Source organism: Vombatus ursinus, unplaced genomic scaffold (genome assembly GCF_900497805.2).
Source record: "Vombatus ursinus unplaced genomic scaffold, bare-nosed wombat genome assembly UNPS02014820.1, whole genome shotgun sequence".
Lineage (NCBI taxonomy): Eukaryota > Metazoa > Chordata > Mammalia > Diprotodontia > Vombatidae > Vombatus > Vombatus ursinus.
Window position 1 is genome coordinate 16,964,057 of NW_020954598.1, and position 21,605 is coordinate 16,985,661.

The 21,605-nt window shown below is 38.5% G+C and overlaps 1 pseudogene; it reads left to right on the forward strand.

The window, feature by feature from the left end:
* Positions 1–14,783: 14,783 nt before the first annotated feature.
* Positions 14,784–15,630, forward strand: LOC114024268 (annotated as a pseudogene).
* The last annotated feature ends 5,975 nt before the right edge of the window (positions 15,631–21,605 follow it).

The following is a 21,605-nucleotide window of genomic DNA, read 5'->3' on the forward strand; positions in this document are numbered from 1 at the left end:
AGACAGAATGATAGATAAAGATTAAACAAACCCCTATATTACTATTCAGAGGTCTGACATTTCTGTAGTATTTGTTCCGTGTGTAATGGAATGGTGTATAATTCACCTGCTCCAGGGGCAGAGATTTCAAGCTTGAAGGGAACAGATGAATCATCTAGTTCAAGACTCATATTACAGAATAGTCAAGAGACTTGCCCAAGATCAGATGAGTAGAAAGCAACAAATATTCCAACTCAAGCAGCAGGCTTTATTAAGCATCTACTATGTGCCAGGCACTGTGCTAATCACTGGGTAAAGAAAGAAAAAAAAATCCCTGTCCTCAAGGAGCTCACATTCTAATGTGGAGACAACATACAAAAAAATAGCGTATATACCAGATATATACGGTGTAAATGGGAAGCAATCTCAGAGAACTCCAAAGCTAGCATTTTCCCTACTGTATCCCATTGCCTTAGTGAAGCATTATTCTGATCACACAAACCAATCTGAATATTTCAATTACCAAAGGAGGAAAAAAAAAGTCCCTGTTAATTTGTCCTATTTTCACCAGAATAAGAATTTGTCTAGCCTTGGATTAGTTAGACTTCTTTTTTCCTCCTTTCTAATGCATTATGAGAGTCAAAGGAGTAACATGATTAACAAGATGGAGCACTAGACATATTCTCTGATCCCCTTGACCTCCCAGACCTCTCCAAAACAGAAGCTATGTGCCAAGGATAAAGAAACTCAACTGGCTCCATGATTTAGAACACCTTGAATTCCCACACACACACACACACACACACACCAAAAAACAAAGGTTAAAAAAAGAACTGTCATTTACACTAAGCTCATTCAGCACCCCTGCCCTGCACCCTACGCTACAGCAGCAAGACTGCACCAGCCAACCTACACAGGCACACAGGCTCAAAACAAAACCCAATCCTACACACAGGTCCACTCCCCTCCTTCCAGTGCCACAGAGATCCAGGTTCCAGGCTGTCAGGACTCAGCAGTCCTATTCAGGGCTCAAGCCTATAGAAGTTCACTACAGCGCAAAGCCAGAGGTCATGGGGCTGACACAGCCATCGCCATGTAAATGTTCTGTGTTATAAAAATTCTCCATAGGAGAGAGGGGAACAGAGAAAAAGAGTAAGTGATGTGTCTGGGCTCAAAATAGGGCTCAACACCACAAACCACTCTTTCCTCTATTCCAAAATGCTAGAGATCCAAACTCCAAAAATGAAGCCCTTAGCAACACCATGGCATCTCTCTGAACTGCTGGTGCTGGGGCAGAGAACTGAGAACAGAGGGATCAGGACAAGACACAATGTGTGGAGGTGCTGTGTGAAACTCAACCAGGACCAGTTCTGTTCACCCAAAAGTCACTTAGGGCAGATGCCTAGGCTGGTATGCCATGAATTGCCAAGAATAGGAGGAAGTTGAGAGGTTTTGAGATTCAATTCCCAAGGCAACCACATTCAGAGGGAGGAGAGTCAGAGAGAAAATAAAATATTAATTGTAAGAATTCATAAATCACCTGGGGGAGGAGAAAGCTGCAATCTCTAGGACATAGTGGTTAAACTTAATAATTCAATTCAGATATAAGTTCTGCAAGCCCTCAGGCAAAAGACTTTCAAATACAGTAGAAAGGAAATTTAATAGAACAAGACTACTGTATAATCATCATAAAATGCAGGAGGGAATGGAATAATGTATTCCAAGAAAGCATTGGGGCTCATGCTACAGCCCAGGGTAACTGCAGGTTTAACCATATATAAAGAAAAATAGACATTCAATAATAAAGAGGCATTTGAAACATTCTTAGACAGAAACTCAGACCTGAAGATATTATTTGTTTTTTTAAATACCCCAGGCAACAGAAATTCAGGAAGAGTGAACAAATTCAGCAGTCAAGCACAGAAACAGCAACAGTGATAGCAGAGAGACCATTAAGGGACTTCTTTCTAAATTTATACCAAGAAACAAGGGTGAAGGTAAGAATCAGGTGGAGGGAACAGTAAAGAGGTTTTTGTTTTGTTTTATTTTGTTTTTTGTGGGTCTACATTACAAAATGGCAGGATGAATGAAAGCGGAGAAAGTGGAACAGTGAAACAGAGGGGAGTGAATGATGTTCACAGGTCAGATCAAGAGTTAGCAATGAGGGGAAGGAGACCCTAGTGGTCTCAGGAAGAGAAAAACTTGTAAGGGAATCAGAAGGTGAAGAAGGATTAAAAAGATGGAGGGAAAAGAGAAATGCCTTGCTTTTATAGTAGGAGAGGATTCCACTGGTGAATGTTCCTATGGAGGAAGAGATGTTCTGTGAAAGGAGATAGGGACCTCATGCTGGGTTTGGTCAGAGTATTTTGGGGCTTGAAAAGACAACTAGTCTTATCTCAGGAGAGAGAGACTTGGATAATCTGAGGGATATCCCCTGCTAAGAAGGGAAAACCCATAATACTTTGGAAGCTATGCTTCCATGGGGAATACGGAGAACAATGACTAGATAATTGTAGGGACCAGAAAGCAGAGAATGAGGGTCTAGAGTAGACAGAAAGAGAAGGTGAATAAAGAATAGAGTGAAAAAACTTTTTTGTGGAAAGGGGTAAAAATAGTTAATATATCCTTTTCAGATCATATCACAATAAAATAATCATTTGTTCAGGGACCACAAACAAAAAACACAAACTCAAAATTTAACAATGAGATATTACATCATGAATGAGTCAAAGAACAAACTATAGAAACAATTAATAATTATGTGAAAGAAAATTAGTAATTATTAAACAACATGTCAACATTTCTGGGATGTAGCTACAATAGTTTTCAGTGGAGAGTCAGTCAAAGGAAGTAGCATGTTTACCTTGGAGAAGAGAAACATTGTAATGATGGCTATCCAAGTTTTTGAAAAACTGTCATATAGGGGATTCGGGGAAGATCGCTGAGTAGGTCAGAAATTTTCAAGCTTTCCAAGTTTTCTCCAGAAACAGACAAAAAATCGCCACAAAATTCTTATTAGAATAAGAATCCTCAGAGCTATAATTCAAAATCCTAGCACCTGAGATCAATGAAGTTGAATTTGGAGATAATGGGCAATGTGTACAGGTAGACCTCAAGACAGACTGTCTATACAAACAGGGGGCATTTGCCCAGAAAGTAAAGAAGTCTGTTTCTCCCCCTGCTCCTATTCTTTCTTTATCTCTGTTTACCTGAACCCACTCCTTAGTACTGTCCTACAGACTGCTTCCCCTACCAACTTATCCATAGAGACAAGGGCCAGTGTAAGTTCAAGAGGCGTGCAGACAGCCTTCTCCAGATCAAGCATCCTGCCCCCTACCCCTATGCCAGCACCTAGAATAAAAAAGAAATATGCCTTGCCCTATTTATGACTCAGAGAATTGGATCTTTTTACTACTTTGTCCCGGAAAATAGAACTAAGAACTATGAGTGGAAATTTCAGAGAGGCAGGTCAAGGCTAATGAGAACAAACTTACTAACAATTTGAGCTGTCAAAAGTGAAATGAGCTACTTTGAGAGGTCAGTAATGACTGGATAACCACTAGAGAGAGAGAGTTATGTCATAAATGATTTTTTTCTCAGGTACAGGTTCAGCTAGATGACCTGTAAATCTCCTTCCCATGCTGACATTGTGATTCTATGATCACTGAATAGCACTTAACTATTTCCTTTTTAAGCAGGTAGAGAGCTATATTCTTCATAGCTATGCCTATTGAAAGTCCTCTTAGTATAAGAAGATGGGGTAGACATGGAGAATATTAAAATATCTGTATATTTGCACAAGTTGTTCTTAATTTGGGGGAAAGGTATTTTGGTTTTGTTTTTTGGTTGTTTTTAGCCTTAAAAGAAATCAGTATAAACACATGAATTTTTTCCCCTTATTTTACCTGTTGAGAAACTGTCTTAAGTAAATTACCAGAAGTGTCATTGATATGCTACATACTTTTTTTTGGGTGAAGTGGATAATTTTTTTTTTTTTTTTTGCTTTTTGGTGAGGCAATCAGGGTTAAGTGACTTGCCCAGGGTCCCACAGCTAGGGAGCATTATGTGTTTGAGGTCAGATTTGAACTCAGGTCCTCCTGATTCCAAGGCTGGAACTCTATCCACTGTGCCACCTAGCTGCCCCAGGTAATTTGTTAAAAATCTAAACATAAAATGTTCTCTGTACAGGCAAGGTAAATTATTTGGTAGGTATAGGCAGAATAATAAATCTCTAGCAAATTGGCACATGATATACTCCCAATTTTTTGGTGTTTAAATTAAATATATTAAATATTTTGGTTTTTATTTTTTAGAAATTACAACACTTCTGGGAATAATAAACTGTTCAATTCAACTTAATTCAACAAATATTTATTGCAAGCCTATAATGTGCAAGGAGCAGCTAAGTGGTACAATGGATAGAGCCCTGGGCTTAGAGTCAGGAAGACTCATCTTCCTGAGTTCAAATCTGACCTCAAACACTTATTAACTGTATGACTCTGGGCAAGTCACTTAACTTTGTTTGCCTCAGTCTCCTCGTCTGTAAAATGAGCTGGAGAAGAAAATGGCAAACCACTCCAGTATCTTTGCCAAGAAAACTCCAAAATGGGGTCATAAAGAGTCAGATATGACTGAAATGACTGAACAACAGCAATGTGCAAGGTACTGGAGATATAAAGACAAAAACCAATTGTTCATGGCCTTCAAGGATATTGTGCTCTAGCTGGGGTAAATCACAACACACAGTTAAATAAATACAAAGTAATTTCCAAAAGGAAGAAAAAATAACAATTGGAATGGGTTCAAAACGGCCTCCTCTATGGGGTAGCAACTGGACATTAAAAGTAGGGCTAAACATTGTCTTATAGTTAGCAGAGATTATCAGTCAATCAATGATCATTTATTAAGACAATAGTACTTCTCAATCAATGATAATTAACTAAGTCTCTACCGTGTGCCAGGCAATGTGATCATGTCAAATCAGCAAGCATTTATTAAGGGCATGTTATATGCCAGATCAGGTGGTAAACACTGGAGACACAAGATAAAAACAGTCACTGCCCTCAAGAAGCTCATATTCTAATGGGGGAGACAACATGTAAAAAGCTATATACAAACAAGACACTCACAGGGTAAAATGGGGGTAATCTCAAAGGAAGACACTAGCATTGTAGAAGACTGGGAAAGTCTTCCTAATGAAAAAGGCAAGCTGTTGGGGGGAATGGAGTGTCTTGTACTAGACAAAGAAAAGAGGCCAGTGTTGTTGGATCTGTTGAGTACATGGAGGGGAGTAAGATGTAAGAAGACTGGAAAGGTAAGAAAAGACCAAACTATGAAAACCAAACAAAGTATTAAGTACTGCACTCAATTCAAATTCTTCAAAGATTTAATAAGTGCCTTCTTCAGTGTGCCAGGCTCTAGGAATGGAGAAAGAGTGCTATCCTGAAGATGCTTGCAAGAAACTGTGAATGGTCTCAGAGTTTCTAACATCTCACACCATACTGTCTCATGACTGAGATGAATTTTCACTGAACAAAGCAATTTTGGTTTCATTTGGCAAGGGAATTAAATGACACAGCCAGCAGAGACCTACTAAATCTTATTTCCCTCCAAGACCCACTGCCTAATTTGTGACTAAGTCTTTCCACACCAGGGTATAGACAGGAAGCATCCCTGAACACTGTAGTCACATTACAACTCATGTTCTTATGATGTAAGAAAATTTAAAGCAGAATAATGGAATATTTGGATGATATTATTTCATTTCACACATCTAATACATACTGAAGTACTTCGTACCCATCAACATGTCAATATTCATAGAACTTGATTTTTTTCAGCGTGGGAACTTCCTTAAAATATGCAGATTACAATCTATCTATAATTTATAGTCGGATAGTTTCCTGATACTCATAGAGGCTAAGGGTTTGCCCATAGCTACACAGGTAGTAAATGTCACAGGCAGGATTGCAATCCGAGTCTTCCTGACTTCAGGTTCCGCACTTTAATCCACTATGCTGCATTGTCTCTCAAACCACTAACAGTAAGGTAATTGATGTTTGTTGTACTATATTTTATATTTGTATGTTTTCTGGAGACTACCCCTTCCTTCTGTATTAGTAGTCTTCAATGGCTATTAAGAAATTGAATGTAAAACAATATATGAAGTACTATTAAAGAAAAAAGAAACTCACCCTATTACCCACCCTCAAGAAACTTACACTCTTAACTATAGGACTATAGATTTATAGCTGGAAGAGATCTCCAAGTCTATCCAGTCTAACCTTCTCATTTTTACAGATGAGGAAGCTGAGTCACAGAGAAGTTAAGCAACTTGATCAAGGTCATACAAGAAGTAAATACTAGATATGAGATGTGAATCTGTTCCTCTGAATCACAAAGTCATGGAGTCTAAATATATAAGAGTTGGAAGGGCCTACAGCAACCATCTGATCTAATCCATACACAAAATAAATTCCCATTATAACATTTGGATTCCAAATCCAGCAATTTTTTCACTATACCATGTTATAGAGTACAAAATATCAAAACATCAGAAACTCAATATTAATACTCCAATTCCACAAGTGTACAAACTAATAAAATATAGTCATAGTTGAAGGAATGCATAGTAAAGGAGTATTTTGGATGTGATAATGTGGAGATGACTTTAAGCGGAGGTGAAGGCTGTAGCATAGAGAGTGACAGATATGAAAGGGAAACAAATTCATGTCAGCTGGCATCAGAGGATAGCATGGCCAAGACAGGAGTAAACCAAACAGGTTCACTGGATATCAAGGAGATCTGCTCAGCTGAATAGAAGAGTACCTGCTGAGGAATAATCAATGAAGTTAATGAGGTGCGCCTATTGAATTGGTGGAAGACCAGAAATCTTAAATCTTCACGTAGTAAGGAAATTCTTAAGCAAAGAAATAACATGATTTTTAAAAAAGGTATTCAGGGGAGTTTATTCTAGCAGTAAGTAGGATTATCTGGAAAAAAAAGAGGGAAGACAAAAAACAGGGAAACTTTAGGCAGATGCTCCTAGAATGAGGTGATGAGGACTTGAACTAGAATGGTGACTGTGGGGAAAAAAAAGAAAGAAAAGAAAAGAACGACAAGTAGAGACAAGTAAAGACTTTTGTACATCAAGAGGAGAGTCCCGGGAAAAGTTATCAATAACTTTGGGTCACACCCTCTCTGAGTTTCCTTCCCAGCTTTGGTAGGCTGGGGCCATAGAGAAGAGACATCTTCTTCCCCTCCCCCCACCACTGTCCTAGGGGTAACCCTGAAGGTGTGGGAAGAATTTCTGATACAAAATATCCCAAAATTCTTAGTACAATTTTAAGCTAGTAGAGTTTAAAATGCTAATCGCTTTAACTAATTATTAATTAGAACTTAACTAATTGGTATTTAAGTTCTAATAGCTTAAAACTGTATTAAGAATTTTAGGACACTGTACTATGCTCATGAGTGCTATCCAGTGTACTCCCCAATGGCAATTAACTTGTTAATATCAATTAGTTAATATCAAATAATATCAATTAGCAATAATATCAATATTAGTAATCCAAAGGAACCATGACCTTTCAGGGTCCGGTCAGAGATTTGATCAATAATGTCTGTCTTTGTGTGTCTTTCTGGTTTAACACCTTAGGAACTGGCTTTAGGGAGTTGAGTGTTATCTTCAGTTTTCTCGGGATAGTGGGGGTTTTCTGCTGCAGCCTGTTAGTCTGCATCTGTTTGTTGGTAGAGGGTAAGAGAATAAGGTGGAGAGGTTGAGGCTGGGCTAAGCAAGATCCTAGATAGGATGGCTATGAATGAGAACTGCTCCTAAATTAGTCTTTCTAGGCTAATGTCTAAGGGTGATCTGAGGCTCTTCATACATGGAAGAACTAGACAAAATATCTCAATTGAGAATTCTTTCATTTTCCTCAGTCCAACCCCTGAAGTACAAACTAGGGTCCCTGCTTCCAGAAAAGTCTGTATTCTATCTTAGTCTGACATAAACTCATTTTTTTTTCATTTCATTACCAAAGAGTCCTTTTCCATAGCCATCCTCACTTAATTGAATTACTGTAGGCTGAGTCTACCCTTAGGCTGCCTGAGAAGCCTGTCTTCTTCCTAGTCTCAAGACTCCACTGAACCCAAATCTTTCTGGAATCTTTCCCTTGATCCCACAGTTCTTCTGTTGGTAACCTGTCTGTCTGTGTTTATTTGTTTATTTCTCTTGGTATGTCTCACATTCTTCTGCAAAGGAGCTATTGGGATAACATCAATATCTTTGTCATTGCTTTTGTCTCCCCCCCCCCCCCCAGAAGAGTATAATAGAATCTCAGGGAACTCAGACAACTTGATGAAAGTCACAAAGATAATGCTATTCCCTCTGTAGCCAGAGCCATAAACACAGGTGAACTTAAAAGCTGAAAGCCCAAGATATCATCTACACCTGCCCCTTCAATTTACAGATAAGAAAAGTGAGGACTCCTGGATAGAAAGCATAAGTGACTTGCCCAAGGTCATGTTACTAGTTAGCAGATCAAGGACTAGAATCTCAAATTCTGTTACATTTGGGCCTCAATTTCTTCAATCGTAATATGGCTTCTGAGGTCTACTCCAGAATCTATGAGCCTGTGTTCTGTCTGTCTCTTAACCTCTAATCCAACAGTGTTCTTTCCCCTTCAATCAACCTAAGTTTTTCTTATCCAATCGATTCATTTTAACCTGTTTTTGTTGTTGTTACTGTTGCTGTCTGCCTGCAAACTAGGCTTTTATTTTATTTAATTATTTTTCAATTATTAAGCATTCTTTTTTTCTCACCCACTGAAAAGCGGGACAGAAAGAAGGGAAAGGGGAAGGAGAAGGGGGACAAAAGAACTCCTATATCAAATAAACACAGGCAAAACACGTTCCCCCATTGGTCACATCCAAAAATGCATATCTTCTTTTGTATATTAATCTATCATCTCTCTGTTATGATGTCAGCAGCACTCTTTCTTGTTGGTCTTCTGGAATCATAGCTGATCATTTAGTTGATTAGACTTCTTAAGTCTTTCAAAATTATTCATTTTTATAATACTGATATCATAGTATTAATTGTTCTGGTTCTGTTCAATTCACTTAGCAGTCATTCATGTAGATACGGTTTTGTACGTCTCTTTCTTTTTCCTCATTTTTTAGAGCACAATAGTATTTCATCCCATTCACCTACCACAATTTGTTCAGGCATTCCCAAATTGAAGAGTACTCCATTATTTTTCAGGGTTTTGCTTGTTTGTTGCTGTTGGTGTTGTTTTGCCACCACAAAGAGATAGAAGAAAGAAGAAAAGGCTCCCTATACACAAAAAATATTTATAATCGTACTTTTTCCTGAAAAAAAATTAAAATGCAGAATGATCCTAGGACCATATTTAAAATTGAGTCCTCGGACACCATTTAGTCCAACACTCTCATTTTATAGATGATAAACTTAAGCCCAAGGAGGATTTAAAAGTCATCTAATCCATTATCCTCATTTTACAGATGAAAAAACTGAGACCTGAGGAACAAAATATCTTGTACAAGGTTACTCAAGTATTAAATAGTTCAGCTAGAACTCAAACCCAAGTTTCTTCTAACCCCAAATGTTCATGCTATTATATTACATGAAGGGATGTGATATTTTAGAGATGTGAATATGTTTATTTCTTAAATCATTCTTTGAGTCTTGAATGTATTCAGGTAATTTCTTTGCAAATTCTTTTCATGAGGGTTTGTTTTAAATAGTCAGAAACAGCTGAAAATATGCATACTGATTCTAACATGTTAGATCAGTTTCGCAGCCACATTAGGGTACAATCCCCATCTGTGGATGTCTGAGCTGCACTTGGGTGTTTCTCAATAATCTACTTACTAAGTAAATCCTGGTGGTGACATGAAGTTGTTACCTGAGAGTTCCATAGTTTCTCTAATGTTCTGGTATCTCCAGAGGTGCAGCTCTTACAACTATTTCAGGGGCTCAGCACAAAATGCTTGTGGTAGCCACAGGCTGGACCAGTAATGGAACCAGTCCTTACTATGATCAATATTCAAACTAAGACATGCAAGTCAATTTGTTTCCCTGGGAGCTATTTTACTGTCAGCAGACCAAGAGCAGACTTAATGACAAGTCCCTCCTATATGCGGATCTCTTTCTCCCCCTCCCCCTCTCCCCCCCCACTCAATCACTGTCTCACTGTGTCACACACACACACACACACACACACACACACACACACACACACACACTCTCTCTCTCTCTCTCTCCCTCTCCCTCTCTCTCAATAAACTCCAGTTACTCCCTATGACCCCAGGATCAAACATAAATCCTGTTTGGCTTTTAAAGCCCTTTATAACCTGGCCCTTCCCTACCTTTCCAGTCTTCTTACACCTTATTCCCCTTCCCTTTGCCCATGACCCAGTGACACTGACCTTGTTGTTTCTTGCTAAGACTCTTCATCCCCCAACTCAGGACCTTTTCCCTCCTTATCTCCCATGCTTGAAATGCTTTCCTTCTTCACCTCAGTCTCCTGGCTTCCCTCACATCCTTGAAATTTCAGCTAAAAACCCACAATCTACAAGAAGCCTTTCCCCTTCAATACTAGTGTCTTCCATTTTCCAGTTCTTTGCCACACAAAGAGAGCTGCTGTATACATTTTAGAACATATAGGTTCTTTTCCTTTTTCCCTAATTGTCTTTGGAACTAGAACTAGTGGTGGTATTTCTAGGCAGTTAAATTGGCTGAACTTCTGGTATATGATTATGAAGGAGTACTACTGTGCTATAAGAAATGATGAACTCAGTGACCTTTGAAAACATGGAAAGACTTGTATGAAATAATGAAGAGTGAAGTGAGCAGAACCAAGAGAACATTGTGTACAGTAACAGTAATGTTGCAATATTTTTTAAGAATGACTGTGAGTGAATATCATTTTCACTTTTATAAATACCCAAATTAACCATAAAGGACATATGAAAAAAAGTGCTATCTACATCCAGAGAAAGAACTGGTAAACAGAAGTATGTATAGAATAATTTTATATACATATATGTATATATGTGTGTATACATGTGTGTATATGTATATACACACACATATATATGTGCATATTTGTGTCTAATGGCAGCCATCTCTAGGGTAGGGGAGAGGGAGAGGAAAGAAAAAAAAAGAAATTTACACAATAACTTTATTACCTATTTAAAAGGAATAGCAAGTTATAAATAACAGATTTGCAGTTTCATGTGCAATCATCTTTTTTATTATGTTATGGGAATACTTATTTTATTCCATAAATTAAAAATAAATAAAAATCCTAGTGCCTTTCCTCAGAGATTACCTCCAGTTAATGCTGTATAGCTATTTGTATGTCCTCTCCTCCATAAGAATATGAGCTACATGAGGACAAGGTCTATTTTTGCTTTCTTTTTATCCCCAGTGCCTGACACATAGTAGGCATTTAAATAAATGCTTGTTGACTTGACTTAAAGAATCCCTACATCCTAGCCTTGACTCAGAAACATGAATTTTGGAAGCTGGCAGCGACTATGTAAGTCACCAAATCCAGTGCCTTTATTTTATAAATAAGTAAATTGAGTCCTACAGAGAATTTGCCAGAGCTACACATAAGCCTTTCACGTGTTCCAATTTGGCGGAAGTAGCAAAAGCTAATCTTTAACTGCTAGGCTAATGAAACAGTCAGTATTAAAACCCAGAGCTCCTGATTTTTTTTCTGATTGACGGCTTTCCCTTCTATTTGAGACTGATTTTCCCTACGTTGCTGAGGCTAGAAGCCCAGGAGTTACTCGCTGCTGATCCCAGTACTGATCAGCAGAAAAGTTTTAAATTAATCTGCCTCATTTTTGCTTGGTAGATACCCCTTAGACAGCCTGGTAGCTCTCACTCCAAAGGAGCTCACAATATCGATGCTAGACTTAACGTGCATATTCCACTAGCTTCATTTCAGCACCACGTACCGAACTCCAGAACTCCAGAGATCCACCAGCCTCTGCCTCCCCCACAGCAGGCTTTAGAGGCAAGCACTGCATTCTTACAGAACACAAGAACACCTGGTTTGGTAGAGTGCAGGGAATAGCATAGGCTCCAGGAAGGAAGCTCTAAGCAGTAACAGAAGGGTACTCACTACAGGGTACGAGGGGAACGTGCTGCACTGGAGCCGCATTTCCCCATCCTCCCCCAGACCCTGCACACATGCACACACACACGTGAGAGTCTTAGTACAGTCCCTGAATGTGGGGCGGGGGGGTGGGGGGAAACCCCTGAACCCTGTGAAAAGGTCAATCCAACCCTGAGCTGACCTGCATGAATCAGATTTCTCCCAGCTGCTTTCTCCTCCTCCTCCTCCTCCTCCTTCTCCTTCTCCCCCCTCCCCCCTTCTCCTCTTAAGCCCAGTATGGGAGACAGAGAAAGAGAAAAGAATCATACACACACATACACACATACACACACACAAAAGCATACGCACGCACTCACAAAAGAAGCAAGGAAGACAAAGACATAACAGAAACAATGAAAACAGAAAGGGAGATACTATCTGGAGAAGGAGAAGGGAAAGGAAAGGAGGAGAGGGGGGAGGGAGAGGAAAGATAGCAAAACCTAAACTCTGTTTCCTGTTCTGAAAAGATTTGATGACTATAAAAAACTCCCAAAACAAGTGGGTGGAAAGATGCAAGAGGAAGATGACTTAGATATTAGTGGCCTCTTTGGCACCCTCCACTTTTCAGTTCCTTCCTTCCTTGTATTACTCTCATTAGTCAAACTCCCTCCACCAGCCAAGCCCCACGTAGCCTGCATGCAGGCGTGTGCACACACACGCACAAGCTGATTGTGCTTTCTTTGCTTGGCTTCCAGAGACATGGTACTCACTGTCAGCTCTGGGACCAGGACTATGTGGGAAACGTGCAAACTGGAGCCAATTCATGGAAGGTGCAGGAGAACACTGTTAGTCTTTTTTTTTTTCTTTAATGAACTAACTGCCCCTCCCCCCTCACTATACACAACCCATATGCCTATTTGAATATTAGCAAGTCACTGAAAATGTTACTGTGTAATGACAGAAGATGATGAAAACATCTGAAAGTGACATCCCAAAATAAGAAGTTTAAATCATAATGGTGCATTGAAAAGGGTAGTTGACTTGGAGCCCAGTTCCAGATCTGCCATCTGTGAAATCTTGAGCAAATCACCTAATCCTGTTCCTCATCTATTGGAGATTTTGGAGTAGATGATTTCAGAGCTCTAAATCTTAAAATTATTCAACTGAAGTAAAAAAAAAGTGCCTGATTCTTTTACCTATGCTTCAGTTTACACTGTCAGCTAAAATTTAGTAGAATTAGCAAAAGAACATCCCTGACTTTTTATTACTCTCTAATACTGAGACATACAACACCATATAGTGGTAAGAGTTCTGGCTGTGGGACCAGAAGACAGAGGTTCCAGTGTTGATTCTGCTACATACTGTGCAAACTTGGGCAAGTTCATCACACATCTCTGAGCCTCAGTTTCTTCATCTATAAAATGGGGATAATTGCCCTTGCCCTAATATTCCTCATAGGGATGATGTGAAGAACAAATAGGAACCTCAAAGTGTTATAACATTTTAAAGCTTTATAAGTAGCATCCTGGGAGCCCTCATAGAACAGTAGGAGGAGCACTGACTAGAATCCAGATCACACCACACTTTTGATACTTCTGTATCCTTGGGAAAATCTCTGAACCTCTCTTTGCCCGTATGTTCCTACTTGTAAAATAAGAAGTGAATAGGGCAGAGGAGGGGGAAGGTAGAAGGTCATTACAAACCCCAACAATTTCAATGTAAGAGAATTGTTGTGTTACCTTGAAGATGACTAATGTAGAAGCACAGTAGGAAGACCCTGAAACTCCTTACACTAAATAGACTCAAGCAGCTAAGTACTGTGGTGATATGATTAATTCTTACTGCTTGAATTGTTAAAGTTTTTTTTTCTGATTCTATCCTGTCAACTCAGTATTTATAATGAACCTACTATGTGTTGAGCCTGAAATATAATGTCTCAATGAGAACAAATAGGCCATGAATAAGAGTTTGAGTAGCTTTTCAAAGAGTAATGTTTGTGCTCTATTTCAGCTTCACAAGGCCCTCCTTCCCCCACCTTTTTTTTATACTGTTGGGTTATTATAATCCTTTTGCCTCCCACTAACAGAGACCTACCTTTCTCCTAAAAACTATACATTTTTAGCTACTCTGTCTAATGTGGGCTACTCCTTTTTTCTCTCTTTTCTTCATAACTAGAAGCTGATGTCAGTACTCTATCTTCCATCATCCCTATGACCATTTTCAAATCTTTTCTTTGACACCATCACTGAATAATATTTCTGTGGCAGTGAACTATCTTGACTATACTGATCCCTTCTAAACTCGCTCTGTCTCCTGATGACTTTTATAACCTATGTTTGCAACCTAGAGACTCTTTGCAATGGTGGAGAGCAGTGATGTCAAACTCAAATAGAAATAAGAGCCACTAAACCATATGTAAGGATTGCTGAAGGCTACCTATTGACTTAGAACATCACATGTTAACATTATCTATACTCTATTGTATTTTTATTTATTTTGTTACGTATCGGTGATAGTAAGAGGAAGAGCAGCTCAGCTGAGTCTTCATCAGCAGAGTCAGGATCTGGTTCTGAGGAGAAAGAAGAGAGCAGCAGTGAGGGATAAGAAGAGGAGACAGGAAGTAATTCTGAGGAAGTATCTGAACAGTCTGCTGGAGAAGTGAGTGAAGAAGAAATGAGTGAAGAGCCAGAGCAAGAGAATGGAAACCATATCTTAGTTGTTACAGGGTCAAGGTTTGACTGAGATTTGGGAAAGAAAAGTTGGAGAGGGAATGCTGCAATCTAACACCACGGTGGAAGGATATCACATCCCAATTCTGTGGCCTTATCTCCCATTGAGCCAAAGCAGGGAGCTCCCCAAATACCTTCGTGCCCTCTAGGGTTGTCAGAATCCCAGAGTCTGAACAGGAATGAAGAAGGCACATACAAACCAAAGGATATAAAGACTTATGAAATTGTGTCTCTGAAATGGTTGAAAATGGAAAAGGAGGAAGAAAACTTCCTGATTATCTCCCTCAGAGAAATCAATATGATCCTGAATGCTCAGCACCAAAATATTGTCACTGTCTGGGAAATGGTAGTGGGCAGCAACATAAACCAAGATCTACATCAAGATGAATTATGTGGAGCATGACCGAAAGAGCCTCATGAAGACAATGAAACAGCCTTTCCTGCCAAGGGAAGTGAAGATACTGATGATCCAGCTTCTGTGAAGGGTGAGGCATCTTCCTGACAACTGGATTCTTCCACAGGACATTAAAACCTCCAACCTGTTCCTCAGTAGGCATTTTAAAACTTGGTGATTTGGGGTTGACCAGAAAATATAGCTCCCCATTAAAAATTTGCTGCCGATGGTGTTGACCCTATGGAACTAGGCCCCAGAGTTGTTACTAGGAACTAAGTAATATTCCACTGCAATAGACATATGGTTAGTGGACTGTATATTTGCAAAGCTGCTAACTTAGAGGCCCCTGTTTCCAGGGAAATCAGAGAGTGACCAGATCAACTGGTCAGCAACTTAAATGACTGAAAAACAACATGGAGAAGGATGGCAGAAAGTTGTGGGCAATATCATCTCAGAAAACAGTGAAGAGTAGAGGAAGAAAGAGAATATTCAGCCAGACCAATCCAAATATACCTATGGAACTTGAAGAAGGACAAAATAGGGTACTTGAAATAGACTGTATTTTCCAGTAATTTTATGTTGATCTATTCCCATCATCAATGGCCAAAGTTGTGTCATTTCAGTCATATCCAACTCTTTGTTAGCCCATTCGGAGTTTTCTTGGCAAAAATACTAGAGTGGTTTGACATTTTTGCAACAGCTTATTTTACAGATGAAGAAACTGAGGCAAATAGGGTTAAGTGACACAGCTAGGAAGTATGTGAGTGGCCAGATTTGAACTCAAGTTTTCCTAACTCCAGGCCAGTGTTCTGTCCACTGCGCCACCTAGCTGTTCAGCAATAGTACTAGCCCAACTGTATTCTAACACCTATACCCAATATGGTATATGGTGAAGTGAAAATGGCACTTTAAAAAAATGAAGTAAGAGAGAATGATTGGACCAGACTAAGCAGTTTGCTCTTTGGGAGTAGGGACTGTTTCAATGCTGCCTTTGTAGCTCCAATGCCTAGCCAGTACCTACCACATAGCAAATGTTTGCTATTTGAAACAAATACTAACTTTTAAAAGTATTTGTGAATCAAAACATTCACCCACATGTAACTCTTTTGGAGGAAAAGAAAAGATGATTAACATAATCTATAATGTCTTTTTCCAGTGCTGAACTAATCCTCTAAATTAAAAGGAATGGAGTTAGTTTCTGAACTCCCAATAGCTTTCATAGAGAATTAACAATACCTTTCCAGTTACACAGAATTACAATTTGGAATTCTCCCAAAGAGCTACATGGTATATAATAGTTAATGAGGCTGAAGAGACTGATATCAGTTTATTCCAGATCTCTACATTAGGAACCATCAGTACCCCAGTCTAGACTAACCCTATTCTTGGCTGAGATTTAATTAGTGGGAGAGAAATTATATACAGAACTCAAAAAACTATGAAACTTATGAATCTGAATTGTATGGTGAAAAGGGGACTAGACAGGAAGCTCTTAAACTAAGTCCTAATTATCTGTATGACCTTGGACAAATCATTTTTCCCCTGTGAAACTCAGTTCCCTCATCTGTAAAATGAAGATAATAATATTAGTACTACCTATTCAGATGATTATTGTGAAGTCTGTCCTTTGTAAACCTTAAAGTGTAATAGAAATGTCAGCTCTGATCAGTGGCATGTTGGGAAATGTTTAACAATTGGCTTTCTTTTTTAAAAAAATGTATAGCACAAAACACTTTACAGTTTAATCTGCATTATCAATATTTTCCCATCACTTTAAGTCTAGACAATCAACAAAACAATAAATCTATCCCAAATTTATAGCATTTGCTGATGAAAATTTAACAATCAGCTCTCATAAACTGGTATTAGTTGGGTCCAGCACATGTCTGGTTATGAGCTATGTCAATGTGAAAGGGCTAGACTAAATTATGCCTAATGCCCTTTCTAGTTCTAAAAATCTTGGTTTCTGATTTTACATACAGAGAGAGAGAGAGACAGAGAGACAGAGACAGAGAGAGATTGAAAGACATAGTTACATAGATTCATAGATAGGTTCTAGAGAACTTTCACTTCTAAGGTCTTTTTTAGTTCCAGTTCAATGATCTTATCATCCAATAATCCACTGAAGTCAGGAATTTTGAATGTAACTTCTCTGTCATCTATATGAGTTGATGACCTAGATAACAAAAGAGATAAACAAGAGAGCAAGGAGCTATTGGAGAGACAGGAATAGAAAGTCATATGATTCAATTTGATTTGAAAAAGCTATAGGTCTTAGCCAAAAAGGAGCACAGTAACTGACCAGAGACAAATCATGTAAGAAAACCTTGAAACTAAGATGTAATTGTGGTCTGCGGTGGTACACGCCTGTAGACCCTGCTGTTGAGGAGGCTGAGCCTGGTAGTTCAATTGAGCTTGGGAGTTCTGGTCAGGTGTGTGCTCTAAATCTAGCGACAATATGATGAAACCCTAGAAGTGAGAAACGGGTGTCCCCAGGTTGGTTAAGGAGGAGATCAATCAATACAGGTTAGAAATACAGCAAGCCAAATTAAAATAACTCTGAGGTACTGCCTCACATCTATCAATTGGCTAATATGACAAAAAAGGAAAAATGTTGGATATTGGAGAAAATGTGGGAAAACTAGAACACTAATACACTGTTGGTGGAGTTGTGAACTGATCCAACCATTCTGGAGAGCAGTTTGGAACTATGCCCAAACATCTATAAAACTCTTCATACCCTTTGATCCAGCAATACCATTGCTAGATCCCAATGATATCCAAAAAAAGGGGGGAGGGGAAAGGATCTAACTGTACAGAACTATAGCAGCTCTTTTTGTGATGGCTAAGAATTGAAAATTAAAGGCATGCCCATCAATTGGGGAATGGCTAAACAAGCTGTGATATATGATTATAATGGAATACTATTGTACTATAAGAAATGACAAGCAGAATGATTTCAGAAAAATCTGGAAAGACTTACATGAATTGATGCATAGTGAAGTGAACAGAACCAGGAGAATGCTGTTCACAATAATATTGTTCAATGAAGAACTGTGAACAACTTAGCTATTCTCAGCCATACAATGATCCAAGACAATCTCAAAGGACTGATGATGAAGCATACTATCCACCTCCAGAGAAAGAACTGATATTGATTTAATATAGACTGAAGTATGCTATTTTTCACTTTCTTTCATTTTTTTTCTTTTATTTGAGTCTTCTTGTACAAAATGACTAATGTGGAAACGTTTTACATAATTGCACACATATAACCTATATCTGATTGCTTACGCTCTCAAAGAGGGAGGAGAAGAGGGAGGTAGGGATAGAATTTGGAACTCAAAACTTTAAATAGAAATATTTAAATTTTAAAAAAAAACAGAGCAAGTCAAAGCTTCTGTGAAAGAAAGGAAGGAAGAGAGAGGAGGGGGTGGCAAGGGGAGGAGTGGGGGGGGAGGAGAGACAGAGAGAGAGACAGAGAAAGAGAGAGACAGAGAGAGAGAGAGAGAGACAGAGACACTCTTTAAGACTATAATTAGCACAGAAGCTACTGGTGGAGGGAGTTTGCTCATTTGGCCACATAACCTCTGAGGCAGAATGTTTTCAATGTACCCATCTACTCCAGTACAACCCAACCCTCACCAAAAAATCTCCTGTACTGTTTAGCATTTGCTGCATAAAAATGTGGCTCTCAATAGAATGCTCAAGATGCAGTATGACCATGAGATTAAAATTTCCCATTCTGTGCATTACACTTCTCTTAATATAGCCTGGGATAGCATTGCCTTTTTCCTCCCTGTCCTTTGTTGGGAAAGTAGGTATAGGCCAAGAACCATTCATTACACCCCCAACTTATATGTTCCCCTACTTGAGCCTGGAAACATGCTTAGGATGGGAAAAAACTCTCTAGAGGTAAACATTATCTGGAGTGGATAAAGCTTGAGAGAAGTTCCCATTGTATATGATCCTTAGAATCTCTGTTTAGCCACCACCTCCTTTAAAAGGGTGGGTTTCTCAGCTCTAAAGGATTTTTACCTCCTATGGGAAAAAGATTCATGGCTGGCACAAGCTATTGCATCCCCATGCTTCAGGTCATTGTGTGGTTAAAAAGGATCACGAGGAGCAGTTGTTGCTTAGAATCATCTGGAGATTTTTAATTTCTATATCTGTGTTTCTTTCAAGAATGCCTATATGAGCAAATCAGCATGACTATGCATAATTTGTCAATCCCCATGCAATTGACATATATTGAGTTCATACTTAAACCCCCAGATTTCTTTCACATGAATTGCTTTGCCAGGCCTCTCCTTTTAATATTGATTTTTTTTTTTACTCTAAGTGTAGAACTTCATATTTTTTCCTGTTAAAACTCAAATTAAATTAAATTTGTGTCATAGTTTGAGTTGGCCAGATCTTTTTCAATCTTGACTTTGTCAGCCATTGTGTTTACTACCCTCCTTGACTTTGTGTCATTTGAAAGTTTGACAAACAAAATTTCTATCTCTTGACCCAAGTTACTGTTTAAAAAAAAAAAAAAGGTTAAGTAGCACGGGGCCAAAGAAAGATCCCCAGGGGCCTTGAAATCACTGGAAACTTAAAAATTTAATATTATCATGAAGCACTTAGTGACATTGAGGAAATAAATTTTATTCTTTAATGAAGCGGAAAATATTTTTCTAAACTGATACATATTATTAGCTAGAAATGAAACCCCCAACCACCAATCTTGAGCCCCTCCATCCAGCACTTTTGTGTTCCATGAGTAAATCTGCCTCAGTGTAATATATCTATTTCTCACATATAATTCCTACCTTTAATTTTTTTTCTATTAGCCTTCAATATTTTTATTACAATTTATTAGATTTCATGGTCAAGAAGCAGTGATATGCGTATGCAAGATGCTGTAAGCTGTAACATATACATTTCTACGTATAATAAATAAAAAAATATTGATTAAGTACTCACTATGTGCCAGACAGCTAGGCGGCTCAGTGGATAGAGAACTGATTCCTTTAGTCAGAAAGAACTGAATTCAAATATGGCCTCAGATACTTACTAGCTATATGACCCAAGGCAAGTCACTTAACTCTGTTTTCCTCAGTTTCCTCATCTGTAAAATGAATTGGAGAAGGAAATGGCAAACCATTCCAGTATCTTTGCCAAGAAAACTGCATGAACAGTATGGTCCACAGGGTCATGAAGAGATAGACATAACTGAACAACAGTAACAACAATGTGTTGGGCACTGTGATGAATTCTGTGTATACGGGGAAAAAAAACTTTGTCATTGAAGAGCTTACATACTAAAGGGGGAGTCAACATGAACATAAAGAGGTATGTAGTAGGTGCAAACAGATGGAAGGCGATTATTCCAGACATGAAGAACAGTGACAGTGATTACATAAGAGAGGGTATGCTAATATATATTTATGTGTGCGTATCACAGGTAAGAATGTAGTATGTGCTTTTTTAAGGGTTATTCAATGCCTTAAACCAAAGACCTGACTTCAAATTTTGTCTCTGTTACCTACTATATGTGTAAATTTAAGCAAGTCACTTTCTGGGTCTCCATTATTTCAACTATAGGATGTTTATGATCTTTAACATGTTTAAGTTCCCTTTAAGCCTTGAAACCCATAAAACATGAATCTTGCTTAGCCAACTTAAATCATGAAAGTTCATTTGTGCTTACCAAAGGACCCAAATGGGCTTTGTTGTTGTTTTAGACCAACTAGAGTCATAGAATGTTACAGTCAAAAGGGACCTAGGAAAAGGACCAGTCCTATCCCCACATTTTACAGATGAGAAGTCTTAGGACCAGAAAAGAGAAATAATTTGCCAAAGTTCACAAAACAAAGTAGTGGTAGACCGGACTCCTCTTTCTATTACACCAAATGGCCTCCCATCAGTTTCAAAACTCCCAGAATGTTACAATTTTTTGGTGACACAAAGCATTCGTCACATGGTTAACCATGAAGAACACCTGCATAGCATCCTCTCAAAAGGAACCAGTCTTGCAGAACAGCCAGCCTGTGTGGACACACTGGAGGACAGTGGCGAAATACTCTCCACAGTGCCTATTAGTTACTGCATGGCTAGAGTTGCAAGATTTCCCTCAGGCGTTTCTCTGTATTCATTTTGTTTGATAAGAAGTATGAATGGGGGGGGCGGAGCCAAGATGGTAGAGTAAAAAAAAAAAAGAAGTATGGATGTTGGGTAATTTGCTATTGTATTTGAAAGGGGATAAATTTTGAACTATGTAATATAAACATATTTATGTATATGTACATATATTGTATGTATATATATATATAAACTTGTACAAGGTCTAGACATAAAAATTCTAATGTAATTTTAGCACTCACATGG